Raw genomic sequence first — 23,076 nt, 5'->3', positions numbered from 1 at the left:
GCCGGCCGCCAGATCTCCGCCGTCCAGCTTAGATCAGACGGCCCTGTTTCAAATAGGCCGAGCCCAATCCTAGCCGTCCGCCTGAGATCCAACGGCCCAGGGCCGTCCCCCCCCCCCCCCCCCCCCCGCACTCCGCCTTCCTGTCATTCGGGCCCCGCCTGTCAGCCGCCCGCGCCCGCGCTGCCCGCCTGGTCCCGCCTGTCAGCCGCTCAGGCCGCCGCGCGCTCGCGCGCCCGCCCGCGGATCTAATCTCGGGCGTTGATCTGAGATCCAACGGCCATAGGAGCCCGATACCCCTTCGCCCGCGCAATTTCTTAAAGAGACCCCCGGCTTTCTGCAAATTGACCCGCCGTCCCTGGATCATCGCAGTTAGGTCCTCGGACCTTTTATTTAATCCAAAATAAGTATTTAAGGAATATTTTTAATCCCTAATCTTGTAAAATTCATAACTTTGTCATATGAACTCCAAATTAGGTGCTTCAAATTGCAAAATGTTCATAATATTCATATCTATCTATTTAAACAATGTTTCCCTGCTGTTTTTATGTCCCAATTAATAGTTGATCGTTAGGGTAAAATTAATGTTATTGGAACCCTATTTGAGATAAATAAAAGATAATAGACTTTAATAAAAGTTGGAGCACCTAAGTTTATGGACTTAACACTATGTAATGATTTAATCCCACCACTGACTTTGATCTGATTAGTGGATAATGAATCACTTTGTATAGTCATCTACCCTAGACCTAGGGAACACCAGATTGCCAATCCTTTTCTATTTATGAACTTGTGATCTCTCTGCTGCATATGTTTGGTATATTGCTTTTGTTTGTTATTTCCCAAGTGCATAGAATGAATGATTACTTTACGTAGACAACGGGCAGTCTGTGTTTCCCGAGGAAGTTGCAGAAGAAGTCCCTGATCAGCAGTTTGGTGAAGGCAAGTGTCCTCTGACCCATTATGTCCTATTCACTTATAACTCACTTTCCCACATTACTTAATTGAAACCTAAGGATTGACTAGCTTTATACTTTACCTTATCCTTGATGACCTTTTGGGTTATTATTATGGTTAGCATTTTGCTATTGCCTTAACCTAATCAATGAACATGATGTGACTATTTATGATACGATACTGTTATCCTGATTATGTTGATGATATACTTGTGGCATTTAGGGGCTCAGGCTGTTTCCTGAGTACCTCTCCGTAAGGACCTGTTCGTTGAGAGACCACCCGGGATAACAGTGCAACCATGAGGGTGAAATGGGATGCCCTTAGCTAATTAATTAGAGGAACTAGAGGTGTAGTTGCTTCGTCGTCGTGCCGTCAATGGGGTCCAGGCACAGTGCTTGCTCTGCCGAGGCCGAGTGCCGAGGTTCTTTCGTTTTGCTTTTTGTTAGTCACTCTCCTGCGGGGAGGGGTACTGTGTTTATCAAACTGGAGAAACCTAACGGGCGACTATGATCTCTAGGGAATCTTTGTAACAGCTACGTAGTGATACCCGGCCGGACCACCTAGGAAGTGATCAATGGGGATTAGCTCTCCCCGGGCAAAACGGGAATCATGACTCATGGGTAAAGTGTGCGACCTCTGCAGAGGGTAGTGAAACTAATATATCAGCCGTGCTCACGGTTAAGAGCAGCCTTGGGATCCTCTTTGATTAGAGATACTCCGGATACACCTTGGATGATGACTTCAATGATGATGGTTAATGATGGTGACTTTAATTATGAATTCTAATATTTCCTCTCTGAGGAGGTACTTTTGGGAGTATATCTTGGGTTTTATGATAAAATATGGCTCCTACTAACAATAAATACCTGACCAACTAAAAGCAACTGCTTGAGCCTAACCCCACATAAAAGCTAGTCCACTTCAGCCAAACGGGGCATTTGCTGAGTACGTTGATGTGTACTCACCCTTGCTTTACCACAAAACACCAGGTTGTCCACATTGCAACCACTGCTCGGGAGAAGACGAAGTCGTGGAAGGGGACTTCCAGGAGTTCCAAGACTACGACGAGTTTTAGGTGTGGGTTGGCGGCAACCCCCAGTCAGCTGCCTGTGAAGGCCTTATCTTTACTGTGTTTCGCTTAGCACTTTGATTTATCAGTTAAGTTGATGACTATGTGGATGTCTATGACTCTGTGATGTAACAAGATAATACTCTTTTATGTTATTATTCGAGCATTGTGCGATGATGTTCATTTATGTAATCGCTGTGTACGTGAGTTCTGATCCTGGTACGTACATAGTTCGCATTCGGTTTGCCTTCTGAAACCGGGTGTGACAGTTCGGTGCACCACCGGACCGGGCGCCACATCATCTAGCCGTTGCTCGCTCGCGCGCCCGCTGAAGGTAGCCATTGGAGGGTCTAGTGCACACCGGACCGGTCCAATGAATTTTATAATAAAATTCCCGAGACTGAGTTGTACGGCTGGGTCGCATGGACCTGGTCTGGTGCACCACCGGTCCGGTCCGGTGCAACCCAGACCAGTGCAAGTTGGGCTCTTTTGAGCCAAACTCCTCCAAATCTTTTTGGCTGTCTTTGGGGGTTTCCCTACAACTTAGACAAATATATTTAGCACATAATCCAATTGACTAAGTGTGGGAAACTTACCTCTTTCTCATAGTTTCTCTAGGATTTGCAATATGCCCAAAACCAAGTCCAAAATGCACCTTTCTTGCTGAAATGGGTTAGTAGCCAAACCAAAGTACTAGAAATATAATATAGGGTATGTGCAACTTATTCAAACACTTAAACATCATGTTTATGTTGTTTTGCCCAAAGTTGCACTTCTAGTCTCCTGGTTTGCTCATTTGGACTTAGTTCCTTCAATTTGTCTTTACTTGAACATGTGCTCATACTCACATCAATGTAGTTAGTCCAATATGGTGTGTTGAGTACTTATCACCAAAACAGGTAGAAAGGGCCCTATGGCACATTTCCCTTTCAAAGAGAACATCTGCTTCTCCCTTGCCATTTGGTTTGTGTATGTGCATCCACTATCAATAACGCAGCTTGAGCCCCTGGATGCATAAACCTGCAAAATGGTTTAGGTACCCAACTAGAGTTGGGTCCTGTTAGGTTAGTCACATAAACCTTTGGCACCCAAACGCAAGTCTTACCAATCTTGCATTTAGGTCCCACATTAGCAGCAACTACTTTACTAGATTTGCAATACAACACATAGGAAGCATCAAACGTGCGATATGAAATAGAAGGACTATAAGATGCATTCCTAGCCTTAGGTACATGAATAGATCTAGCATAAGAAACATTTTGCCTACTCCTATCATGAGCAAAAGATGAACTAGTAGAAGCAATCATGGCATGTGAAGAATAAATATCATAATGCACAGCATGAACAACATGATCAACACAAGCATTATGAGCATTGTGAACATTTTTAACATTAGCATAAGTATAGGTATGATTATTGCTAACATGAGAAGAGTGAGTACTACTAGCCATAGGCGCTTTCCCCTTCTCCTTGATGAATTTGGGGGCCTCATGGCTCTTTTTGTCTTTGGTTCTATTTTGGAAACCAAGACCATCCTTAATTGAGGGATGCCTACCACTAGTGTAACCTCCCCTAGCAAATTTTAATTTCTCTAATTCATTATTGTAAGTTTTAAGTTGAACACTTAATTTAATAATATCATCATTCAACTTTGCAATAGTAGAGATATGATCATTGCAAGCATCAACATCAAAATCCTTACATGTAGTACATATATCAACATGCTCAACGGTAGATGCAGGACATTTATTCAATTCAACTATCTTAGCACTCAGATCAGCATTGGCAGACTTAAGACAGTTAATTGAATCATGAGAATCAAATAGCTCTTTAGACAACAATTCATTTTTCTTAATTTCTAAAGCAAGAGATTTTTCCATACTAATAACCTTATCATGCTCACCATAAAGTAAATCTTCTTGCTTCTAAAAGTCTATCCTTCTCATTCAAAGCATTAATTAATTCATTGATTTTAGCAATTTTGGTTCTATCTAATCCCTTAAATAAATTGATATAATCAACATCATCATTACTAGACTTGTCATCACTAGAAGAAGTGCATTTAGGTGTGTCTCTAGCGAATACCTTATTCTCCTCATCCATCAGACATGTGCGATGTTCATTAGGGAAGAGAGAAGACTTGTCGAAGGCGGAGGCGGCGAGTCCTTCGTCGTCGGAGTCGGAGGAGGAGCAGTCTGATTCCCACTCCTTTCCAATGTGCGCCTCAACCTTCTTCTTGTTAAATTTCTTCTTTTCTACTTTCTTCCCCTTGGCGTTCTTTTACTTGTCCTAGTCATTCTCATTACTAGGGCAGTTAGCAATAAAGTGACCAGTCTTACTGCAATTGAAGCAGGCGCGCTTCCCCCTTTATTTGCCCCTATTGGAGAAGTCCCTGCGCCCGTTTAGTGCGTTCTTGAAGCGCTTGATGACAAGCGCCATCTCCTCTTCGTTGAGGCTGGTCGCCTCAACTTACACCACCTTGCTGGGAAGCGCCTCCTTGTTGTTCATCGCTTTGAATGCGGTGGCTTGTGGTTCGTTGATGGGGAGGCTCCCATTGGCGATGCCGTTGATGTATTTCACGTCCTTAACCATCATTTGATGGTTGACGAATTTTCCCAGCACCTCCTCGGGGCTCATCTTCGTATATCTGGGGTTTTCGTGAACTAGAGAGACAAGGTTAGCATAAAAAACGCTAAATGACCTTAACATGAGTCGTAAGACTTCATGGTCCGACAATATTGTGCTCCCGTAGTTGTGAACTTGGTTCACCAGGGACTTGAGCCTGTTTTACATTTCTTGTGGCCCTTAACCCCTCTTCATGGTAAACCACCCAAGTTCACCTTCAACAACCTCCATCTTGGTGATTTTGGTCATCATGTTTTCTTCGTGCGCAATGTGCAATGTGTCCCATATTTCCTTTGCATTCTCCAAGCCGTCGACTTTATTGTATTCTTCCCTGCATAGAGAAGCTAACAGAACAGCAGTGGCTTGGGCATTTCTATGAATTTGTTCTTCTACTGCTACTTCAGTTTAATCTTCATCATGAATATCGGGTATCCTAAATCCATTTTCTACAATGTCCCAAATGCATGGATGGAGAGAAAATAAATGACTACGCATTTTATGACTCCACCATAAATAATCCTCCCCATCAAAGTGAGGAGGCTTGCCTAACGGAATAGATAACAGTTGGGCATTGGAAGAACGAGAAATGCGCGAATAATTTAAAGGGGTGCGGTTAAAGGAAGTTTTGACCGTCTTTTGTTTGGAAGAATACGTGTCATCGTCCTTTTGCGAAGAAGAAGACGTGTTGCTCTCGTAGTAGATGATCTTCTTGATGCCCTTCTTCTTCATGCCTTCCTTCTTCTTGCATGATCCCGAGTCGACGACCTTTTCGCCTTTGGGCTCGTCGTCGATGGGGATCTTCTCCTTCTCGTCGGTCACCTTTCCCTTCCCTTTGGAGTCCATCTCTTCGGGTTGTTAGACCCAATATGAAAAGACTGACTCTGATACCAATTGAGAGCACCTAGAGGAGGAGTGAACAGGTGATCCTGCAAAAATACAACTAAAAACACAAACTTGGTCCAAAGTTATGAGTTAGCGCAAAACTAAACCAAGTTCGAGAGAGAAGAAGAGAAAAGTCCTCTTTACTTGATTGCTCTTTCAAGATATAAATTAGACTAAGTGCAATATTCCAAGTGAATTTGGAGAACTTAAGAAGCAATAAAATCGCAAGAAAGTAAATGCACAAGTGAAATGCTTGCCTACATCCACATTGTGGTGTCCTAACGGACAAGGGTTGCACTTAGCCCCTCTCAAGTGATCCAAAGATCAAACTTGAGTGCCACGATCTTTCTTATATCAATAGTATCCTTCTCGCAAGGAATCTCCACAAACTGGAGTCTCTTGCAGCCGTACACAAGATCAGAGTTATAACTTTAGCACAAGAGAGGGGAGAGAGTATACACACAAGAGTCAAAACCAGCCACACAACACAAGAACGCAATGTCAAGAGCGTAAACACAAGAAGTCACAAGAATGGCTCTAGAACAACGCTTAGATCTCACTAAAACAGCTAGAATGTGTTGTGGCAGAATGTCAGAGTGAAGAGTAGCTCTTGGTATGCTTGGTTACTGAAAAGGAACGCCTAGGGGATCCTTTTAAGGGGCCATATGGTCGTTGCCCCTTCCTTGTAAAAACTACCAAAATCTGGCTGACTGCGGGGGTTTAGGGTTTAGGGTTTAAGCTTGGCAATAGTTGCATCCGAAGTAGCTTTTAGTGCAGGCGGAAGAACACTCGATGACTTTTGAAGCTCACTAACACCAACAATGGTTGAGCGCCTGATTTGTGCTAATGATTGGATTCGTGGATCCAATGTTTTTAGTGTTAAAGAGGACACCGAACAAATTGCCAAGCTTGAGGAAGGTAAATAAGTTTAGATGTGAACTGTGTATCTTTCTTGTTTGATGAATAATGAATTATAATAGCGCAATGGTAATTTTGTTCTCTAATTGCAGAACTTGAAGGACTGAACATTTCTAAGGACAAGAATAAGGAGGACACACCTACTCAGTCATAAACTTGTCAACTTGGTATGAAAAATGCACATCTTGTTTGTAGGCTGTTAACTAATCACATCTTGTTCCTACTCAGTCATAATCTTATTCCTAACTGTTAACTAATCACATCTTGTTCGATTCTGTTCTTGGTTGTAGGCTAATAACATGTTGCTCTTGATGGCTTGGTGCTCTAGTGTTGCAGCCTGCATGTTGGCTTGGTGCTCTTTATGGACTTGTTGTTGCCCTGTGTGGTTGTTCACAACTTTCAGTTTGCTATTTGAGTTATTTAAGTTGGCCTGTAAGACTGTAAGACCATGTGAACAGTTTCTATTTCTGATCATGTGAACAGATTGCTATTTCAGTTTACTAAGACTGTAAGACTAACTTTTAGTTTGCTATTTCAGTTTACTAATGTTCATATGAGCGGGACTTACTACATGTATGTTGTACGGAGTAAGGTTCAGACATTCAGTTCAGTATGCTGTTGCTGTATGCGATGTCCAGTTCGAACATTCGGACGTTCAGTTCAGTTCGGTATGCTGTTGCTTTACAAGATTAAGGTTCAGACGTTCAGTTCCATCAGTTCAGTATGCTTGAAACTTACTACCTGTAATCCTGCATGTCGTATGCAGTTTATTTGAAACTTGTTACCTGTATGTCGTATGCAGTTTATCTGGTAAGGTTCTCCAATTTCTGAAAACCGAAATAACCGAAAACCAAACCGATGAAACCGAAAACCGAAATCCCCGGTTTTTTATAAAATTCCCTAACCGAACGGTTGTCTAAATTTGAAAACTGAACTTTCCTTATACCGAAAAAACCGAACCGAATAAGTAAACCGATTGCCCAGCCCTGGTCTCTGATACCCCATACCCCTTCTCTCACTGCCCTGTGGCCCCAAACGTGTCAGGTTTCTTCTTCCCAAAGTGGAAAAAAGTAGGGGCAGGGGTCACGGTAATGTTCAGTGCTCAGGCAACGCCACCCATCTCAAAACCCCAACCAGGCACTACTCCCTCTCCTCCTCTCCTCCTCTGCCCTCTCGCCCTCTCGTCCGGTGAGCAGTTCGCTGTCTCTCCGCTGATCGCATACTGCAGCCGAGAAGCACGACAGGGATGGAGGTATATACCACCCTCTCTCTCTCTCTCTCTCTCTCTCTCTCTCTCTCTCTCTCTCTGACTACGTCGAGAGTCACCGCTCGTGGAGTCCGCCCGGCCCGCCTTGCATCCTCCGTTCCCATGGCACACCGGTAGGTTAAGGAAGAAGAAAGGCTCATCTTTTACTTGTCGCATCGATCGCATACGCAGATACGCTCCTCTGGCCGACCGGCTGGCCACCAATTCCTCGTACCTCGGTGACGGCGAAGCCAGAGGAGCAGGAGTGCCTCGGCATTCATTCGGTTCTGCCCGGCCCGCCTCGCAGAGTCGCAGGTTCCCATGGCACACCGGGAGATTGAGGAAGAAGAAAGGATCATCTTTTACTTGTCGCATCGATCGCATAAGCAGATACGCTCCTCTGGCCGGCCGGCTGGCCACCAATTCCTCGTACCTCGGTGACGGCGAAGCCAGGGAGCAGGAGTGCCTCGGCATTCATTCGGCTCCGCCCGGCCCGCCTTGCATCCTCGGTTCCCATGGCACAACGGGAGGTTGAGAAAAGGCTCATCTTTTACTTGTCGCATCGATCGCATACGCTCCTCTGGCCGGCCGGCTGGCCACCAATTCCTCGTACCTCGGTGACGGCGAAGACAGAGGAGCAGGAGTGCCTCGGCATTCATTCGGCACTAGTCTAGTGTCTTAGAGAGGAGCAGGAAGACCTCGGCTCTAAAACCCCAAGAAAACCCCTAGTCCCTATTATTAGTTTATTACTTTACTACTACTATTAAAGCAAAGTAGCGCCCACAGTAGCGAATTAGCGATACCGCGCCCCCGCCCATCCCCTCCCCGCCCGGCGTCCGCGACCGCCGCCCTCGCTGCCCACCCCTATGGCCTCCTCCTCTAGCAAAGCTGCCCTTCACCTCCGCCGCCGAACGCGCCACCGCCTGCACTGTTGCTCAGTCCCACCGCCCCGGCCCGCGATCCCCAACCCGCGTGTGATATCCGACGGCGAGCCACCGGCGATCACCGGAGATTTCGGGAAGAAGATGCGGGAAGAAGCAGCAGAGAAGAGGGAAGACAGAGGTATGGTGGGGATTTGTTGTTCTGTTATTTCTTGACCAGGTTGCTACAGTATTTATGTATATGGCCTATACGCCAATTACAAGGCCCAAATCCGGCCCAACAATCAAACAAGATCAGTCTCAGAACAATCCCGCCTGGCGGCTCCCTTCCTGTTAGTTCTCCTGTGCCGGCGACGCCATGACAGTGCCCCTCCTGAAGAACCAGCTGGTCCCCAGATGGTAGAAGCGGGAAACTTGGTTCGTAGCACATTGTAATCCTCCCAGGTAGCCATCTCCGTAGGAAGACCTGCCCACTTGATCAGGATTTGAGTAACAGCAGCTGAACCTTTTCTCACCAAACGCCTGTCCAAAATGCTTTCTGGATCCGGAGGATTTGTCTCTGAAAAAACTGCTGGTGGCAAGTCAGAAAACACCGGAGTGTGGTCTGGAATGTGCTCTTTTAGTTGTGAGACATGGAATACTGGGTGTATGGAAGCTGAATCCGGTAACAGAAGCTTGTATGTCATCTTTTGAAAATGCCTCAGTTTATTTTCTCTGTTTTCTGTAGGAACTTATTTGGGACGAAAATGAAAATTGACATCTTATCTATGTGATCTGCAGGACGACGACATGATGAAATACGCTCCGGATATCTTCACTCGCTTGGAAGCCAGAGACTGCCGGAGCAGTATCGTTACCATCATTGACAAGAGAGGAAAGAGAACTGGATTTGGAAGTGGTTTTGTCATCTATGACGGTCCTCCAAGGTACGAAACAATAGAAAAAAATTACTCTAGAGCATGGTTTAAAAGGCATCGCCTAGGCGACGCCTAGGCGTCCAGGCGCTAGATTTTGCTAGGCATCGGCACCGCCCAGGTAAGAACGAGCATGGCGTCCGCCTTAGCGAGGTAGGCGACTGGGCGACGCCTTCTTCCCCTGGGTGACGCCTGACCTTGGGGTTGTTGGCCGTAGTCGCCGCGCGTGCGCAGAGCCCAAATTGGCGCACGTTTTGGCGCGGGAATAGGTAAGGAAAGTAGGAAGCAGAGGGGAATAGATAAGGAAATAGAGAAATTGATTAGGGCACACCTTCCCTGGACGGCACTTGCGGCGGCGGCGCCACCTTCCTGGACGCGGCCTCCTGTGCACGCGCGGCAGCCCCTCCCTGTGCGCGCGCAGCAGCCCCTCACTGTGCGCCGGCTGCTCCTCCCTGTGCGCGCGGCTGCTGCTCCTTGTGCGCGCGGCTCCTCCCTGCTCCCTGCGCACGGCTGCTGCTCCCTGCGCGTGGCTGCTGTTCCCTGGGCGCGCCCCTCCCTGCACGGCGGCAGGTCTTCCCTGGTAGGTCCTCCTCCCCTGCTTTCTCTCAGGTTTCTGTCAAGACTCAAGAATGGTGTTCCTCCTCCCCTGCTTCCCCTGGTTTCAGGTTTCTGTCAAGTGTCAAGAACTCAAGACTGTGCAGTGAGTACCCTGGTTTCAGGTTTCTGTCAAGTGTCAAGAACTCAAGACTGTGCAGCGAGTACCCTGGTTTCAGGTTTCTGTCAAGACTGCAGCAAGTAGCGACAACACAATGTCTTCTCCAAATGTAGCTCCATCTTCTGTGGCTGCTGAGTACGACCCGAAGAGCGATCCTACTCGGAAGCCACAGAAGTCTACTGATCCAGGGTGGAAGTACGGATTTTGGCCAGATCTTCAAAATAAAGATAAGGTGGAATGCACTCTATGTGGTCAGGTTGTTAGTGGAGGGATAAAGAGGTTAAAGCAACATTTGGCAGGGGCATATGGAGATGCAAGGAGTTGTGCCTTCGGCCCGCCTGCTCGCCATAATCCAATGGGCGAGCTCGCACGGCTACCGTTCCGCACATCCGTGACGAATTACTCGAACGGTTCATGGAGTTGCTCTGCCAGACGGAGCCACTCTCGACGCGCGCGCGTCCAACTCTTCGCGACCGGCCTGCCCGAACGCCTGTGCATCGACGTCGAGCTGTGCGCGCCCGCCGACCTCCAGCAGGCCATAGCCCTGGCACGCGCCTACGAGCGGCGCGCCCAGGCCCCGGAGGGACCATACTAGGGCGGCAGCCGTGGCACGCGCAACCCCAACCGCCCCGCACCAGTTCCGCCGTCGCAGCCAACGTCGGCCGCCCCAGCAACGTCGGCGACTCCGGCCGTGTTTTTAAGCGGCTCACCAACGAGATGGCAGAACGTCGCCGCCAAGGGCTGTGCTACAACTACGAGCCCTTCGTCCGCGGACATCGCTGCCAGCGCCTGTTCTACCTCGAGGTGGCGGACGAGGACGACACGGAGCCAGCGCAAGAGGAGTCTCCACCGGAACCCGTGCAGCCCACTGTGTCACTCCACGCCCTGGCAGGAGTGCGCACACCGAACACCATGCAGGTCGCGGTATCCATTCATGGGCACAAGCTCACCGCTCTCATGGATACTGGCTCCACGCACAACTTCATCAACGCCGACGTCGCGGCCACGGTCGGCCTCCTCTTCACCGACTACTCCGCCATCCGTGTCGCCGTCGCCAACGGCGACAAGGTGCCCTGCTTCGGCCGCGCCCCGGATGTAGACATGAGCGTGGGTCCCGACGTCTTCCCCATCACCTGCTACGCCATTCCGCTAGGAGGTTACGACCTTGTGCTCGGTGTCACCTTCCTGCGCGCCCTGGGACCCATCCTCTAGAACCTCGACGATCATTGGATGGCGTTTTGGCGCGACGGTCGCCGAATCCAGTGGCACGGCGTGGGGGCATCAGCCCATCCCACGCCCAGGGCTGCTCTCCACGCCATCTCCGACGGCGACCAGCCCCTCTTGGAGCACCTCCTCGACGACTTCGCCGACGTATTCGCCACGCCGTCGGGCCTACCCCCGGTGCGGCCGTGCGACCACCGCATCCACCTCCTGCCCGGCGTTCCGTCGGTGGCCATGCGCCCGTACCGGTATCCGCAGCTACAAAAGGACGAGCTGGAACGGCAGGTGGCAGACATGCTGTCTCAGGGCATCATCCGCCAAAGCACGTCGGCATTCTCAGCTTTGGTCCTCCTTGTCAAGAAGCATGATGGATCGTGGCATTTCTGCATCGACTTCCGCGCCCTCAATGACCGCACGGTGAAAGATAAATATCCCATCCCGGTCGTTGACGAGCTCCTCGATGAGCTACATGGTGCCCGCTTCTTCACCAAGCTCGACCTCCGCTCTGGGTACCATCAAGTCCGCATGCATGTGGACGATATGGAGAAGACGACGTTCCGCACTCACCACGGCCACTTCGAGTTCTTGGTGATGCCGTTTGGGCTGACGAACGCGCCTGCGACGTTCCAAAGCCTAATGAACAACGTCCTGCGCCCCTTCCTGCGCAGGTTTGTGCTTGTTTTTTTATGATATTCTCATCTATAGTCCATCCTGGTCAGAGCACCTGTAGCATGTCAAGGCGGTCCTCGCTGCCTTGCGAGCCAACTCCCTCTTCGTCAAGCGTTCCAAGTGCTCCTTCGGCGCCCCCTACATCGCCTACCTTGGCCACATCATCTCGGTCAAGGGCGTCACCATGGACAACGACAAGGTGACGGCGGTGGTCTTCTGGCCACAGCCGCGCTCGGCGCGTGGTCTGCGCGGTTTCCTCGGCCTCGCCGGGTACTACCGCAAATATATGAAGGATTTCGGGGTCATCGCAGCACCCCTCACCGGACTGCTGAAAAAGGATGCTTACCAGTGGGGGTCGGTGGCGAAAGTGGCCTTCTAAGCCCTCAAGCGCGCCCTGTCCACCGCGCCTGTCTTACAGCTGCCGGCGTTCGACGTCCCCTTCATCGTCGACTGCGACGCGTCAGGATCGGGCTTCGGCGCGGTGCTGCATCAAGGCGCTGGCGCCGTAGCTTTCTTTAGCCGCCCCTTCGCCCCGCGCCATCTGAAGCTCGCGGCGTACGAGAGGGAGTTGATCGGCCTGGTACAAGCTGTCCGTCACTGGCGCCCGTACCTCTGGGGAAGACGCTTCCTCATCCGCACGGATCACTACAGCCTCAAGTTCCTCCTCGACCAACGGCTGTCAACAATTCCTCAGCACCAGTGGGTCAGTAAGTTATTTGGGTTTGATTTTTCCATAGAACATCGGCCAGGCCGCCTCAACACTGTGGATGATGCCCTCTCCCGACGCGACGCCGACACACTAGAAGCTGCCAACCTGGAGGTTTCGTCGAAGGGAGCGGCGCACATCCTGGCCGCCCTCTCGGGACCCTCCTTCAAGCTCGTCGACGAGATCATCCAGGAGGCAGCAGCCCATCCGAATTGCATCCGCACCCGCGACCAGATCACCAGTGGCGCCCTGGGCGCGCCCTGGCAGACCCGCGACGCTCTCATCCTCTACGGTTCCCGGATCTTCCTGCCCCAGACGTCAACTTTCCTACCGCAGGCATTAAAGCTGGCCCATGTTGGCCATGAGGGCTTCTAGAAGACATTGCAGCGGCTGCGCGCGGACTTCTACATCACCAGCGACCGTGCGGTGGTCCGTGACTACGTCCGAGCTTGCACAACCTGCCAGCGCAACAAGACAGAGGCACTCCAGCCGGCGGGACTCCTACAGCCCTTGGAGGTGCCTTCGCAGGTCTGGGCCGACATCGCCATGGATTTTATCGAGGGATTGCCTCGAGTCCATGGCAAGTCCGTCATCTTAACGGTCGTGGACCGTTTCTCCAAGTACACCCACTTCATCGCCTTGGGACACCCCTACACCGCCACCTCCGTCGCGCACGCCTTCTTCGCCGAGATCGTCTGACTCCATGGATTTCCCAACTCCATTGTGAGCGATCGGGACCCGGTCTTCACCAGCGCCATGTGGCGCGACCTCTTCAAGATGGCAGGCGTCAAGCTGCGTATGAGCACCGCGTTCCACCCTTAGACGGAGGGACAATCTAAGGCCGCCAACAAGTGCATCGCCATGTACCTACACTGTGGCAGAACCTCCCAAGTTATTGGGTCCACATGCAACTGTCCTCGTCTCAAAGACCTCAGACGGCTATGCATGTGCACCGGATAACTAACAGGATCCGTCCGAGTGTTCCAGAGACCCTGATAAACCATGTATAACCAAGATCGCAGGATTAAGTAAACACAAATCACACATCAACATTTGCACCGGGATTTCTTTATTACAAAAAGCTTACAAGTTACAACTTACAAAAGTAAATCAAAAGTATTACACTTTGAATGATGTAAAACATTTATAAGTTTGAAATACATGCTAGCTCATATGACAATCCTCAGAAAGAAGATATAGACGAGATATACTTATGTAGGAAGGCCGAGCCCACCGGCACTTAGCACCATCCACAACAGAGCCAAACTATTACCTGAAAAACATAGGGAATAAAACCCTGAGTAGGCAATTACTCAGCAAGACTTACCCGACTAAAGAAAAAGACTCCAAGGGTATGCTGGCTTTTAGGAATTAAGGTAAGGCTAGACAAAATTCAAGGACTCTTTTGCAGAAAAGCTTACTAATAGTGGATCCTTAAGCCATCTTTTAATTGTCAAGTTAAGTTTTTACCTGATTCTAGATTTGCCTAATCTAGATCATTCACTTGTCCTGATCTAGCTTTCTTTTACCAAATTCTTGTTTCACTTGTTAACAACGTGTGAGTCAGGCTATCGAGTCTCCATAACCGAGGAGCAACGACGATTCGAACCGATTATACCCAGCTGGGGATCCCTAACCACACGACATATGTAGCACTTAACCCTTGTATATGTCAACCATTCCCACAGATCCTCTAAAACGTGAACTGGTCCGCGCTACCCGGGAGCACAGTACTCCTCTATCCAGCCTCTTTGCCAGGAGGGTACATGCTACTCCCACCATCTCCCACGCCCAGTGCGCGGTTGTCTTTTCACGTATGGAATAGCCGGGTTCAGGCTTACCGGAGCATGTGGCAAGTTGCAAAGTCTCGACAACGGACAGGCCCACATCGATACGGTCCTTATTCGACATAGACGGGTGAACTATCCTGCTCAACGTCTGGTCTACATTTTAAATTATTTCCCAAAACTTGGTACCTGAGAGAGGTACTCTTTTCGAATGATGAATTCATCTGGGCCCTGATGCCTTCATACGCTGCTTCACCGGTGACCGCCCTCGCGCCTGGGTGGACTGGTTACCGTGGGCAGAGTACTGCTACAACACCTTCTTCCACACCACCCTGCGCACAACTCTGTTCCAGGTGGTTTACGGCCGGGTACCACTGACGCTGGCCCCCTTTGTGACGGGCACGTCATGGACCCAGACCGTGGATGACATGCTGCGACAACGAGACATCTTCTTGGCGGAGGTCCGCGACCGCTTACTGCAAGCACAAGCCTACGCCAAGCGCTACTACGACGCCAACCATCGTGACCTAGAGTTCGTCGTGGGGGACTGGGTGTGGCTGCGACTGCTCCATCGTCAAGTAGCATCCCTGGTCGCCCGCCCGAACATCAAGCTGGGACCACGCTATGCAGGGCCGTTCTAGGTTACACAACGCGTGGGCACAGTGGCATACCGACTGCGGCTCCTAGAGGGTGCGAAGATACATGATGTCTTCCACGTCGGCTTGCTCAAGCCGTACCATGGGCCGCCGCCTGATGGTCCACCACCTCTACCGACCATGGAGCATGGGCGCTTACTGCCCGTTCCCCTCCGGATTCTTCGCGCCAGCCGACGAGGAGGAGTCTGGAACGTCCTGGTGCATTGGGAAGGCACTGAAGAATCAAATGCCACATGGGAACCACTGGAGCAGTTCAAGGACTCCTACCTTGAAGTTCAGCTCGAGGACGAGCTGTTTGTGGAGGAGGGGAGAGATGTTATGACCGGCATCCAATATGTCAGACGCCATAAGCGCCATAACAGCAGCTAGGTAGTTTGCTAGTTTATTGCCTAGTTTATTGCTGGTTTGTTATGCAGCAGCCGACTAGATAGGATGAGGTTAGTTGGTTAGAGAATAATGTGGAGCTCCACCTAGATAGATGGAGATTAGTTGAAGAGATAAGTTAGAGAGGGCCTTTATGTACAGACTATTATCATTAATGAAGGATTAAGTAGGGCAACTCTTGCCAGCTGCTCATCAGCCGTACCTCTCTCCCTCCATCGCCCAGGCCGAGATCACGGCGTCCAGGCGCCGGGGTCCAGGCCCTCGCCCTCCTACCCATTACCACTACCAACTCCACAACCCTAGCTCTACCAGGCGGCGGCTGGCGGCTCCACGGCTGGGGCGTGGGGTGGGGGTGACTAGGTGAAGCGTGAAGGCTGGGTGGCAGAAAGTCAGATTGAAGCGCAAAGGATTTAGGGTTAGAATCATACGTGGGCTATTGGGCTGCAATCTGCAAGGATGTGTCTGTTAACATTTCGGGTAATTTAGGGGGATCGGGTACCGGGATGCGTAACCTGAATTATCCAAACTTAAAACGGGTTTTCGAACTTGTTATCCGAATTAGTGATCGGGTAATTCGGGTTCAGGTAAATCGGATCTGGGTACTGGTCAATTTAGAAAGTTAGGTCTGCAGTTCTTAGGGTTTTGGTGCATACAAATAGCACTGGTTTGTGTTGCACTCTGATCTGCTGCTCTGAGTCCTTTGAGGGCCTTTCGAGTTGATCTTTGGGATTAAAGTCACGTACTCGCAGGACGAGAATTTTTAGTGGCTCCCATTCACCCCCCCCTCTGGACGTCTCACTGGTCCTACACCTCCCAAGTTATCAGGCCCACATGCACCAATTCTTGCCTTAATGGCCTCAGATGGCTATCACGTTCTATGGCGGTGGCATACCTACTCACTCCTTCATTGAACATTAGTCGCACTTTCCTAGGGTTTAGTTAGTGTACCTGCAGAAAATTTCCATTATAGTTGTGGGTTAGTGGTTAGCATCTAGACCACCTTATAGTCCTTAACTTAACCACATACTATTTGCACTTCTACTATCAGGCTTTGAGTATAGATTCTTAAGTTTTTATAAATAATTTGGACTCAAATTCATTTTGAAGTGTATCAAAGGATTACTTTAATAGCCATGATAATGGGAAATGCTTCGATACCAATCTGTGGCAGCCCTCCCAAGTTAACGGGCCCACATGCACCAATCCTTGTCTTAATGGCCTCAGATGGCTATGCACGTGTACCGGGTAACTTAACAAGGCTGTCGAGTTCAACAACTTGAACTCATTATCCCAAGGATATCCTATCACATGCATATTACAGTAATCAACATTCGATACACACACACTTCGGAGCTAAGAGCGGAAGACTTTTACAAACATACTTTTTATTTCCCAAAACTCAAGTGTTTACATCAAGGAAAAAGTTATATTTATTACAAGTCCTGATAGTAATCAAAGTGCATAACTTGTTACAAAAGCAGGAAGGTAGAAACCCTCCTAAGCTTACACATACAACTAACTACACATCCTTCAGGACCGGAAATGCCCTCCAGCCACAGGAACACCTAGCATACTCCTCATCACCTGCAACAACATTGGGTTCGAAAACCCTGAGTACGAAATGTACTTTCGCAAGTCTTACCCGACTAAGGAAAAAGACCCTCAAGGATATGCTGGATTTGGGAACCAAGGAGAGGCATTTAGCAAAAATCAACTTTAATATTTTGCAGAAAAAGCTTACTAAAGTGAGTCCTTACTTTCACATTTTAATGCTGGATTAAGTATTAATAGACTTTGTTTGCATCTAGTCTAATCATCTCATTAATTATTACAACAATTTCTTTACTCATTTTGATTTCATCCTGACTTACGATGTAAGACAGTGACCAAGTCTCCACTATCCAGGGATATAAGGCGATCCGAATCGATTTACTCAGCTGAGGATCTCTAACCAGACGACATATGCTTCTTGTAACTCTTGCATATGTCTACCATTCCCATGGATCCTCCACTACATGAACAGGTCTGCGCCACCCGAGAGCACACTACCCTTTTTAGGCGGTACTTTGCCAGAAGGGTACATGCCACTCTCCCATCTCTCAACTCCCAGTGCGCGATTGTCTTTTCACATATGGAATAGCCGGGTTCAAGCTTACCCTGTCCCATTTCCAGGGCATGTGGCCAGTTAAGATAGTCCTTGATCATGCAATCCTACACTCGAGAAAATCCTTAATCAACCTGGGTGAAACATCACCTGTTTCTAGCCCAAGTCTCGATTTAAGTACTTCCATCCTTAGGATTTATTTGTGTACCTTAGGAGGAATAGAATATTTTACGGAACCTTGTAGCAAGATCCCACCATGTTCTTGGTGAAAATATTCTTGTAGGTAGAAGCCATCCTTCCTCGAGCTAGGCAAAGGACAACCCCTATCCACAAGATCTAAGCAGGGCTAAGCAATTTTGTAAACAATATTTGATACTTCAAAAGAAGTATCTATACAGGATTGGAAATCAAGGTAGTCAATGCATCAAATGGTTTCCAAGCAACTTCTATGAACTTAATGCATATTTCACTAGACTTAAAGTGTATAAAAGTCTTTTTAAAAATACAAGGAAGGGGCAAATGCACCGGGGCTTGCCTTTGTTGCAAAGAAGAGGTGCTAGATCCCTCTACCAATTACCCAGTTAGATGGAGCCCTTCCACTGGATCAACAGTGTTGGAGTAGGCTCCTTTTCCAAAGATCCCTTCTTCTTGGTACTTCACTCCTTCAGGGAATTCTACATGAAACGACATGATCATGGATGCTTATGCTTATGCAGTTTGCAAAGAAAATACTTTAAAGCATTACAAGATTACATACTTCTAAAGGTGCACACAAAACTAATCAAACAACAGGGGATTTTCAAACATGAGGAACTCTAAAGGTTACACCTATAAGCTATGACCACCAAGGAACTAGAACACGCTTAACCTATTCCAAAGGTTCATAGCTCACCAAGTAATTTTGTTCCCTTATCCATTACTTAATCAAATATTTACCTAGAGATTAATCTTCTCATGTAATGAACCATACAAGCTTGAACTATCAAGGGATTAGAACAACCTTAAATTATACCAAAACCTAGATTCTACTAGGTAATCTTGTTTCTTCATCCAAAAACCAAATTCCACTTAATAGACTTGTCTCCTCTTTAAAGTACTAAATTCACTTTTTAATTTTTATTAAGAGTTTATCTTTTTTTCTATTTGGACCTTACTAGATTTCCTGAGCAAATGGCTTCCAAAGAGCACCAAACTTTTACCAAGTACTCATATCCAGATAACAAGCTTCTCCAAAATTTTCCATGATTTTTGGTGCTCTACTCTGCTCACTAAAATTGAATTAATCCTTTTTAGAGCACACTTAAATCACTTAAAATTTGTAAACTGTTCTAAAAATCCTAGAACCAACTTTATCCGAGAGATCTTGATTTTATACATCCAATAAAATTTGTCCCACGATTTTTGGTTGTTTCTATGATTTTTGGTAACTCTTATAATCTCTCAGACAAAAGAATAAAGAAAAATCCTTAATCTCGGCTGAAACTGACCTAGTCGGCCCATTTCCAGGCACAGTCGGCCCACGACTGGGGAGCCCGCGTCCGCACTGGCCATTTTGCGCTAAAGCCCTCGTGCTCCAACTTAACCAACCCGAGCTCCTGCCACTATTTGTTTGTGCCACTGACAATCGCGCAGACACCCCACGTCTATCTCCCTTTTACAATTTCTCGGCACCGACGCTGCCACGCGAAACTCCGGCGACCTAGCGCCGGTCCGGCCATCGTGGTGCAGTATAGACATCCCCACAGTAACTGCTTGTACCGACCTCTTTGGTGTGTTACCTGAGCCATCCACCAACCCGATTCCCTGGATGATGGAGCACGAGGGCTTAAGTTTATAGGGCACGAGGTGTCTAATAACACATGAAAAAGCAGTAACTGCTTGTACCGACCTCTTTGGTGTGTTACCTGAGCCATCCACCAACCCGAGCTCCTGCCACTATTTGTTTGTGCCACTGACAATCGCGCAGACACCCCACGTCTATCTCCCTTTTACAATTTCTCGGCACCGACGCTGCCACGCGAAACTCCGGCGACCTAGCGCCGGTCCGGCCATCGTGGTGCAGTACAGACATCCCCGCAGTAACTGCTTGTACCGACCTCTTTGGTGCTTTAGAGCCTACTTTTACCCTGTATAAGAACTCACAAAATGTAGAAAACTTAATTCTGTTCTGAAATTGGTCATCCACAATTTGTTCATGCTTTGCCAAAAGATTATATAGCACACATCAATAAGAAATGAAATCCTGCCACATTCCAGGCACCGAACCAAATACTCCTCACATCTTTTTTTATAAGGCGTATTAGCATTTCAGAAAATATTTGAAGGCGTATTTGGCCATTAGTTCCTTTTATAATATATTATCAATTATGTGTGGAAGTACAAATCTAGTGATGCATATTTTTTTGCACTAACCATACATATATTTTGAATGATGGTCAAGTCAAACTTTACTATGTTTGTTTTTTTTTAATTTCAATACACCTAACATTTTTGAAATAGAGTGCATGCTAAATATAATGAATGCGACCAAACTTTCATAACTCGGTTTCAAACCAAGCATGCACAATTAATTCAAGTGCACAGCCACTTAAATGAATATATGACAGGAAAAAAACAGTATATTACCTTCAGTTTTCTTGCAAGATCTTCATGACTTTGAACAGTTGCAGATCTGTTGGCAACATCCTTAGCAATGCTAAGCCTTTGAGTGACCTCAGCCTGTACGGCATAAGAACTACTATGAACACATGGCATAGCAACTTCACCAACGAAACATCATAATTCATAGTTTCCATGAACTATCAGAAACTACTGACCATAAATATAGATATAGCCAAGATGTATTTAAGTCAGTACTAACAAACCAGAAATACATTCTCAAACAAAAATTATGAAATAATAGTTAGATAGAGAACTGCAACGACCAAATAACCTTAGATATAGTGTAATTTATCAATTATGATTTAATATAACATGGTGAGTGAGTAACTGCTTGTACCGACCTCTTTGGTGTGTTACCTGAGCCATCCACCAACCCGATTCCCTGGATGATGGAGCACGAGGGCTTTAGGTCCAAAAATTACACTATATCGGAGTCCCACGCGCGACAACATGGTGAGTGATTCCAGGCACCGAACCAAATACTCCTCACATCTTTTACCAACCCTCCTGCCACATTCTAGGCACCGAACCAAATACTCCTCACATCTTTTTTTATAAGGCGTATTAGCATTTCAGAAAATATTTGAAGGCGTATTTGGCCATTAGTTCCTTTTATAATATATTATCAATTATGTGTGGAAGTACAAATCTAGTGATGCATATTTTTTTGCACTAACCATACATATATTTTGAATGATGGTCAAGTCAAACTTTACTATGTTTGTTTTTTTTAATTTCAATACACCTAACATTTTTGAAATAGAGTGCATGCTAAATATAATGAATGCGACCAAACTTTCATAACTCGGTTTCAAACCAAGCATGCACAATTAATTCAAGTGCACAACCACTTAAATGAATATATGACAGGAAAAAAACAGTATATTACCTTCAGTTTTCTTGCAAGATCTTCATGACTTTGAACAGTTGCAGATCTGTTGGCAACATCCTTAGCAATGCTAAGCCTTTGAGTGACCTCAGCCTGTACGGCATAAGAACTATGAACACATGGCATAGCAACTTCACCAACGAAAAATCATAATTCATAGTTTCCATGAACTATCAGAAACTACTGACCATAAATATAGATATAGCCAAGATGTATTTAAGTCAGTACTAACAAACCAGAAATACATTCTCAAACAAAAATTATGAAATAATAGTTAGACAGAGAACTGCAACGACCAAATAACCTTAGATATAGTGTGGGCCCACTCTGAAGTAACATTACAAAAGAAATCAGCAAGACAAGCTGCATATATAACAGTGTAATCCTGGTTCCAAACAGCTAGCAACAAAGAAGTGATGACTGAACTGGCAACTACTGGATAATCTTGTTTCAACAAAGCTGGTATTCATAAAATTGGAGTTGAAAGAAAGAGCTAACGATAAAAGCAAACATTGAAGTAAAGTAATTCCAGTCAATGTAAGAATAAAAAATAATAACAATTGAGTAGCAGAACCTACCATGCATCTATCACAAACTCGGACAAGTGGAGCATTATCCTCAGCCGTCAGAGCAATCCTTCCCTGGCTGCATTTGTCACAAAAGATTTCACCACAGTTCCGACAATGATGCTGCAAGGAAGGAACCCATCTCAAAGAATTAAAATTTTAACTCAAGGCATTAAGAAGGGCAGACCTGGTGCTGTGGTGAAAGTTGTTTCACTGAGTCACCAGGTCGCGGGTTCAAAGCAGTTTCTCTGCATTTGCAGGAGAAAGACTTGACTTGATTTATCCCTTTCCTAGACCCTACTCATGTAGGAGCCTTCGGCACTGGGTATGCCCTTTAGATAATGAATACAAAGACAAATGTGCTATGTAGATTACCCTGCGATTGAAAGGGCTAAAATCAACAACGCAGGAGTGGCATTTCTTGGCAACCTCATCTAGGACCTATAAGGGTACAAAATTAAATGAAATGCAGAAACTTAAAAAAAATTACAAGTGAAGAAAATAATCATAAGAGACAAGTGAAGAAAAATAATCATAAGATTATGAATGGTGATACGATATAACAAATGTTGTCAAGAACTTCGAATAAGATCAATAACACAGACATATCAACATACAAATGATAGAACTGAAGCACAAATGAAAAATATTCAATGAAAGGCTAGAAAATGCAGATAGCCAACTATATCCATCCAGCCGTAGTAGATGTTCTTATAAAAAATAACATGCAAGGAATATAGGTGATGAAATAGCTTAAACCAAAATGGTTTCAAGAACATTAAAAAGTAGCCAATGCATATTACGTTAAACCAAAATATAATTAGTCAAAGCATATTAAGTTAAAAGTTGTCAATGCATAATACAGCTCAGAGAATCCAGGCCCCTAAAATAACAAGGGAAAGGATGGCCCTCGTCTCTCCCGCCCCCGCCCTCTCGGCTCCCGACGCCCCTCCCCAGCACCAGCACGCGCCGGTTCCCATTCCGGGGCCGGCGGCCAACTCCCTTGCTGCCGTCGCCGCAGCACCCTCTAGCCCTGGCGCGTCGGCTTCTATCCCCTCCTTGTCTCCTCCCGTGTCCCATGTAGCCAGGGGACGATCCAAGTCTCTAAGGTGGGGTGACCTCAGTCCGGCCTCTTCGGATGGCGTGACGTCGCTCGACTCCCGGCCTTCCTTCAAGGACGTGCTGGTGAGACCAGCGAATCCTTTGCCGCCCAGCCGTGCGGTAGTCCA

At 47.2% G+C, this 23,076-nt stretch overlaps 1 long non-coding RNA gene across 1 annotated transcript; it reads right to left on the bottom strand.

Moving 5' to 3' along the window:
* Positions 1 to 21,324: 21,324 nt before the first annotated feature.
* On the bottom strand, positions 21,325 to 22,307 carry LOC118476197 (uncharacterized). The gene is made up of 3 exons (XR_004855690.1): positions 22,223 to 22,307; positions 21,860 to 21,970; positions 21,325 to 21,374 (listed from the first exon to the last, which is right to left on the bottom strand). It is a non-coding gene; the product is annotated as an uncharacterized lncRNA (long non-coding RNA).
* Positions 22,308 to 23,076: the final 769 nt, after the last annotated feature.

The sequence above is a fragment of the Zea mays genome, chromosome 1, assembly GCF_902167145.1.
Source record: "Zea mays cultivar B73 chromosome 1, Zm-B73-REFERENCE-NAM-5.0, whole genome shotgun sequence".
Classification (NCBI taxonomy): domain Eukaryota; kingdom Viridiplantae; phylum Streptophyta; class Magnoliopsida; order Poales; family Poaceae; genus Zea; species Zea mays.
This window is presented reverse-complemented; position numbering and strand designations above follow the sequence as displayed.